The 7656-nt window shown below is 38.0% G+C and overlaps 1 long non-coding RNA gene across 1 annotated transcript; it reads right to left on the reverse strand.

The window, feature by feature from the left end:
- Positions 1-3167: 3167 nt before the first annotated feature.
- LOC311141032 lies at positions 3168-4216 on the reverse strand. The gene is made up of 2 exons (XR_014614198.1): positions 3710-4216; positions 3168-3389 (listed from the first exon to the last, which is right to left on the reverse strand). It is a non-coding gene; the product is annotated as an uncharacterized lncRNA (long non-coding RNA).
- Between the last annotated feature and the right edge of the window lie 3440 nt (positions 4217-7656).

The following is a 7656-nucleotide window of genomic DNA, read 5'->3' on the forward strand; positions in this document are numbered from 1 at the left end:
TCTTCAGTAAGGCCATTCTACTGCCAATGTTTGCTCGATTTTATACACCTGTCAGCAAAGGGTGTGGCTGAAATAGCCGAATCCACTAATTTGAAGGGGTGTCCACATACTTTTATATATATAGTGTATCATACAAAATGGATGACGTAGTACACAAAAAAATGGGGACCCGTTTTGGCTCGTGAACACCACAACTACTGGCTGAAATTATGCAAAGGTTCTGGAGCATCAGAGGAAAAATAGGCTCATTCCTTGGAGATCCAGTACAAGTCAGATAATGTCATTTTTAAAGTTGGGGCATTTTTCATTTGAATATTTAAACAGTGCAGAGAAAATGAGACTACACACTGATGTAGCTCCCAAATGGTGAGAAGGTACTGTAGAAAATTGCACAATTTACCTTGTTTACCTTTTTGGCAGCTGTGAGAAGTCACTTTTTTTCAATTATCCATGTAAATGTATTTTATGTGTGTGCTAAAAGTAATTTGTTTCACTAATAATGGTGATAGATGGGTCAAAGAGCATTGACAACCTCTAGGCAAGCGGTCCCATTTTGTGAGATACGTCATGCTCTGTCACAGTTTGGTGTTCTTTTTCACGTGTTTATTCTTTAAAGGTCCTGAACAGTCATTCTGATTCCCATGTAAAATAGCCTTTTGAGTGACTAAAAAATCACACATAATATTTTGAGGCGATAGAAATGCTACAAAATTTAGAAAAAAATTACAATTTTTCTCTCATGGCTAACTTCCAGGAAGTTTAAAAAGACAGGCGGAATGGTCAGGCAGCTTATATGAGCTCGCCTTGACTGACCGCTCTTTTGAAACGCCTATGTCAAGAAAATTGGATGCAACTCAAACAACATGGAAATTGCATCAATGATGTAAAAAAAAATGTATACTTCTCCCGTTCGGCAACTCTCGTGATGCAGTTCACAGCAGCACTGACGGATGTGTTGACATGACAACTGCATCAGAGTTTTGAACGACCCTTCTCCCCCCTTTTGTTCCATGCTGGCTGAAGACCTAGCAAGCCAGTAACTAGCTAACACCAGACACAGATGAAGTCCTAGCTAGCCAGTTACTACCTAACACTAGACACAGATGAAAGGGGAGACATATAATTATATTTGCCATAGATGAATAATGTAAACTTTTAATTATATTTGCTGACACCCGACAGTCAAATTTTGGCACCAGTCGAGTAGCTTTATAAACCATGCCCCTCTGCAAACACACCTTTTCCAATGTTGGTTACAAGGCAGGACTTATTTAAATTAGGTAAGAGAATATCATGTTATCATTGATGTATTAAAATGAGCATTAGGGTGATGTATCCCCTCAATAGTCCTGCCTCCTGAATCCAAGTGTTTGACATGGGGAGGGGACCAGTAACTTTATGATCAAACTTTATCAGTGTAGAAGCAACAGTCATTTTTCATACTTTGGTCATCATACTTTGATCTGGGGGTGTAGATCCCTCCCCTTCAGCATAAGGCACAAGCCCAAGTTAATTGGGCATGATCTTAGATCAGAACACCTACTCTGACAAGCTTTATAAATATGGGCCCAGATCCAGCAGAGCACTCTGTTTCCATGACTGTGGATTAAAGGGATGAGTTCAATCAACCTCCTTAACCTGTTTGTTTAATGAATGTAAGAACGAATATAAGTCTGATGCTCATTGATGAGTGTTCCCATCAAGAGCGCTAATGCACAACACACAAATTTGTGTGGTGACCAAACGCGTGAAGAAGCTGTGTTGAGTGCCATGCCCCCAAGCTGTTTGTGTCTGTTGCTCTCTCTCATTCACATTTACACTGATTTGATTAGCCTTCTGATTATCAGTTTTTTTTGTACATTAGTAACTTTTTTTTTTTTTTTATGTATGCAATTTGGCAGAAGCTTTTATCCCAAACGCTTTGGCTCAATTATGCCTAACTCTTTGTGATAACCTTAATGAAAAAGCATTAAATTAACTATTTATAAACTATTATTAAATAACTTTAATTATTTGTTAACATTTAGAAACTTATAGCCGAAGCATTATTAATATTCATTAGCCATTAAAATATATAAAACACTTATAAACATTTATAATGGATTATTCATGAAATGTATTATAAAGTGTTGCTCAATCATTTGGGTCATTTGCACACAACACACCTGGAGAAATGGGAGACTGATAAATTAAGCTACACTATATATACAAAAGTATGTGGACACCCCTTCAAATTAGTGGATTTGGCTATTTCAGCCACCCCCGTCGCTGACAGGTGTATAAAATCGAGCACACAGACATGCAATCTCCATAGACAAACATTGGCAGTAGAATTGCCTTACTGAAGTGGAACCGTCATAGGATGCCACCTTTCCAACAACTCAGTTCGTCAAATTTCTGCCCTGCTACAGCTGCCACTGTCAACTGTAAGTAATGTTATTGTGAAGTGGAAACGTCTAGGAGCAACAACGGCTCAGCCGCGAAGTGGTAGGCCACACAACCTCACAGAACGGGACCGCCGAGTGCTGAAGTGCCTCTGGAAGCAACGTCAGCACAAGAAATGGGTTTCCATGGCCGAGCAACCGCACACAAGCTTAAGATCACCATGCGCAATGCCAAGCGTCAGCTGGAGTGGTGTAAAGCTCGCCGCCGTTGAACTTTGGAGCAGTGGAAATGTAACAGTGTTGCTTCCGTCCTTCTCCTCGCCCCTACCTGGGCTTGAACCAGGGACCCTCTGCACACATAGACAACAGAAAACCCAATCTATGTTCGTTTTTTTATCATGTTTTTTTCACTTCAGTAGTACCTTGTGGTGGGGCATTTAATACTCCAATATATCTGGGTAAATAAGCAAACATATAAATAATATAAGACAATATAAACAATACATTCAAATTCCATTAAATGATGACAGCAGCAGGAATATGAAGTCACCTTAACAAAAAAGATAAAATAATCATATCAATTACCATTTTATATGGCCTAATCAAGACACACAATAACATCCCACTGGGCACAGACAACAATTCAACATCTATTCCACGTTGGATCAATGTAATTTCATTGAAATGACGTGGAAACAACATTAATTCAACCAGTGTAGTCTATACTGGAGAGAAAAAAACTCAAATGAATAAGGTTTATATAAAAATGAGAGACCCCGTGGCTAATGTCTAACATTCCAGTTTATCACATCAGACAGATATGCGTAGACAATGGCTTTTTGATTGTTGATTCCCTTGATGATTTATTCCCTTGGATCCAGTCTGACAGTAGCTGCGCATGACGTCGCTGTACACTGCTTCACCGGCGATGCAATGGTTTATACACACAAACTGCCATGACAATCATCACCACCAGCAGGATAGATAAGACGCTAATAAGTACAACTGCAATAGAAAAAAATACAATGTTACAAGCACATAAATGAAATAGATTTTTGACCATTCGTTGCGGGCTCCGCCCTCTCACGAGAACACATTGCAACTACAGGTTAGGAGGTCATTGCAGAAAAAAAACATGGCACTAATAGGCTACAATTAACATTAAAATAACAAAATAAAAGGTGCATACGTCTACACACGTTATTTAGAAGATAAGCCTACGTTCTTATTTTATTGTCATTCGTTGGACAACAATACGGCAGGTCGCTGTTGTCTAGGAACACGGGCCTACAATAGACTACACATTAAACCGCATAAAACCTTACCCAAATTTTGATTCTGTAGGACCACATACGGCCTTTCATTTAGTTTAGAGTCACCTAGTTGTCCGTTCCCGTTCACAAACACGCCAAAGGATAGACAATACAGAATAAGGCTTTGTCGACTAGGATACAACATGATCACGCGAGTGGGAAAATATGCTTCCACTTTCCCAGCATATAGAATAATAGCAAAGACAGTACTGTATGAAGATAGACAGAAACGGCTTCTCCAATAGAAAATCCCTGATCACGCTTGTAGTTGACGTCATGGTGACGTTGGCTAGCTAAAATCATGCGCGTATGTGCAGACCGTCAAATCAAAGGTACTACTTTGATATAAAGTTTTTCACGAAAATGAATACGTGTCAGTTTATCACTTTCACAAGGTTGGAGTAATAACATGATCAGCTACTTAAAACAACGAATCTAGGTTGTGCCTTTAGATTTTGAGAAAATGAACAACCAAGGAAGAACGTTTCACTTCTCAAACCCCAAACTCCGAACTGGTCTACCCATTGAGATAGGTCTGCAGAGTTTGATTCGCAAGCGTTCCCGGAAGTCTCGCGAAGCTCTCGTGATATCACATTAGCCTACACTGGGTCCTAAAGCCGCCAGGTAGGACTAAAATAAACAGTCTCTACTCCACAGTATTTCAGTTTCATAGCCTATCTATCGCTCAGTATCATCTAGTCCAGTGATTGTATTCAGTTACTTATTTAATTAGGCCTACAGTGTGACTTGCGGATAATATGTTTTTTAACTTCATTGTGATTTTAACTGGTACTGAATAGGAAATTGTGTAGAGGAGGGTTATCTCTGTTCTCTTATATTAGGAATTCTATAGCATAATAAACATCTGGTAAAGAAAGAAACCAATTCAGTTCTTATAATGCATATATAAGTGTGGACCCCCATCATTACATTCCCTACATTGCTGAAATGTCAAAGAGCAATGGGGTAAAGTTATAAAGGTTAAGATGCTCGGGGTTATAGAGACTTACATCATTACTGTGCATGACTGATGTATTTGGCCTTTACCTCATCATCTGTTGCCACGAGTAAAGCACATTCACCAGTACTAATACAAACACTATTTTCTTGTAATGAGCGCCAGAAGCGTAATGTGTTTCTGAAAAGTGTCTCTCTACCATATAGGGCTGGAAATAAATTTGGAGGCTTCCTGGCCCCATAAATCATCACTGCAACAAGGAACCTGTAGGAAACTGTAACGAAGCACTGTGGAACTAGACTTCTCCACCAGTGATTTTGTGCTAGGGGTAAGATGGGAGGGAGAAGATATTGTTCAGAGGCCAACGAGTTAGTGGGTTGATGTTACATTTTGCAAGGATGGGTGATTGTGGCAATTGTACATTATGCTTGCTTGCTCTCTCTCTCTCTCGCTCCCTCCCTCTCTATGTTGTTTATTGTTGCTTAGGAGGTTTGACCGATGAGAAGGCATGCAATCAGGCTCTGGACCAAATGATCCATTTGTAAGCAATCACAGGCACATGTAGTAGGTTCCATCAATTGTCCAAACTCTGTTTTTGTCTTTAATGTTGTTATTTTTCTATCTTTGGAACATGAACTTAGATCTCAGGTTAACGTTGTATCTCTCTTCTTCCTTAAACACCAGATGGTTAATCTACTCTGTACTTGTGCCTCATATTGATTGATACCCTTGAAATGAAACATGACAGATTGTATAGGGTTAGCCTAGAGGTTAGAAAGGCAGGCCTGCAATCAGAGGGTTGCTACTTCGAATTCCAAGATCGAATCCCTGATCTGAAAATGACAAGAGACAAAATATTCCCCTTCATGTTATATATTATACACTGAGGGTGTCTGCCTTTTGTCTAACATTATGGCAAGCTGTGTAGATCCTCTGGTGACAGTGTAGTCCTTACATTTCTCCGCAGTGTTTCTTCACACAGTGAAGTAATAAGCAGATGGTAATATAGGAGCAGCCATTGAGCCAGCGCTCCTTTCATGTGTCTCTTCTGCAGGTCTGTTTGAGAGACAACTCTACTCCAACGGCCCACACAAAGGGGCTTTGATGTGTGGCGCTCAGCTCCCCTATGTAGAAATACCCAAATGAGGAATTGTGTAAACCCATTGATATTCTGTTCTCCTCATACCAGAGGTCCTTGACGCGATCAAGCCATGCTTAGCAGGGCTGTGTGTGTGTGTGTGTGTTTAATGTTTAATAAAACATTTCATTAAAACCATTTGAAGCTGTTCTATTTCGTTGTATGTTGATGATTTCTGGATATTGCAAATCAGGCTTTTAATTAGAATCGTTCATTAGGGGTGTACAGCAACGGCTACCACAATGACATGAGAGGGACAGCTATCAATAATGGACATCCCGGCTTCCGCACACGTTCAGCTCTGAACATTTACTTACATTTACTGTTTCAGTAAGTTGAACAGCAGCAAGCAATCAAATCAATGGCAAATAAAGTTCATTGAAATGTGGCACATTATTAAGATGGTTTTGTTGTTATAAAAATGAATAATTACAATATTTAATAATGATAAGAAGAAGAAGAAGAAGAAGGATAAAAACACAAGGATGTAATACATATGTTTATATGTTTATTCTTTATTTTTTTACTTCTCATTACATGTATACGAGAAAGTTGCCGCCACATCCTACAAATACAGGGACCTGCTTCCTTTTCTATTTAGAAAGATGGACCGAAATCACAAAACGTTCGAAATATTATATAGCATAATTAAAACGGCGCATCACATTATTCTCTGGAGATAAATGAAACTAAGGTTGAGAATAAATGGAAACATGTTACAATCTCTGATAGGCTTTGATTTAAAAAAAAAAAAAACATTTGATTTGATTTGAGATTGAGTAACAGTTCAAACAGTCTTATCAAATAGAGAGACAAAAAAATGTTTTTTTGTTGTTGGTTTGTCTGGAGAGTCACAATATCAATACATATTATATAATGCTTTGACCTATCTACAATTTTTAGGCAGATTTAAGGCAGAAAACACTAGAAGTTGTTAATCCCAACAACAAACACTTGGGAGGAAATAAGTGAACACTATTTTGTAGTCCCTTTGCAACTGGTATTTACTAAGAAACTGGTAAAAATGGGTACCAACTGGTTCAAAACAATTGGGTAAGGCCCAGAAACCAAATACATAACAATAATTATGTAATTACCATTTCACCTTAATTTCCAAGTAAATTCCAAGTAAAGAAAGGACTATGAAATAAAGCATAGCCAAAATGGAAATACTTTTAGCAGCTTATTTGGTCTCATCTGCTAACTGCATTCTTTGAGGTAGGCCTAATCCTTTTAACTTGCATGTTGGTGAGGAACTATTGTTGATTAAAATCCACTGAAAAAATGTTTAAGACATCAACCATTCATCAGCCACACAGTATAACTTGTTTTACTTATCACACATAACAAATTACATTATCTTCTATACTTTGTATGAAAACCAGTTATTGACATGTATATTAATAAATATGTTCTGGTTATTAATCTTATTGAACTAATACTTCAACACACAAGATACTTCTCTTAAAAAATATGCGCTGCATTTTATGTTTTGGGATGTTGATGAGATATTTTCCAAAGCTGCTTCTCACTGTGGTTGCTTAAAAGGTTACACCATAAAAAAAAAAAAATACAACGGTAATTTAATGTGACTGGGTCATGTTTTGAACTCTTAATAATAACCTAGCAGAAATAAGTAATTGATGAGAAGTGACTGCATTGTGTCCTTCAGTCTTACAACCTTATCTTATTAAGATACTCTTAGTAAGATGATCTTTGTGATTGTGTGGTTTTCTCAAGCTGTAGAAACCTGTCTTGGGATCTTCATTTTTCTGTCCAAAATAAACTGACTGTATTTGAAGGATGCTTTCAGACTGAATATTCATTCATATTTCATTTTTTTCTCTTTACATTAAAGTCCCC

Source organism: Coregonus lavaretus (assembly GCF_964263955.1).
Source record: "Coregonus lavaretus genome assembly, chromosome: 14".
In the NCBI taxonomy this organism is placed as follows: domain Eukaryota; kingdom Metazoa; phylum Chordata; class Actinopteri; order Salmoniformes; family Salmonidae; genus Coregonus; species Coregonus lavaretus.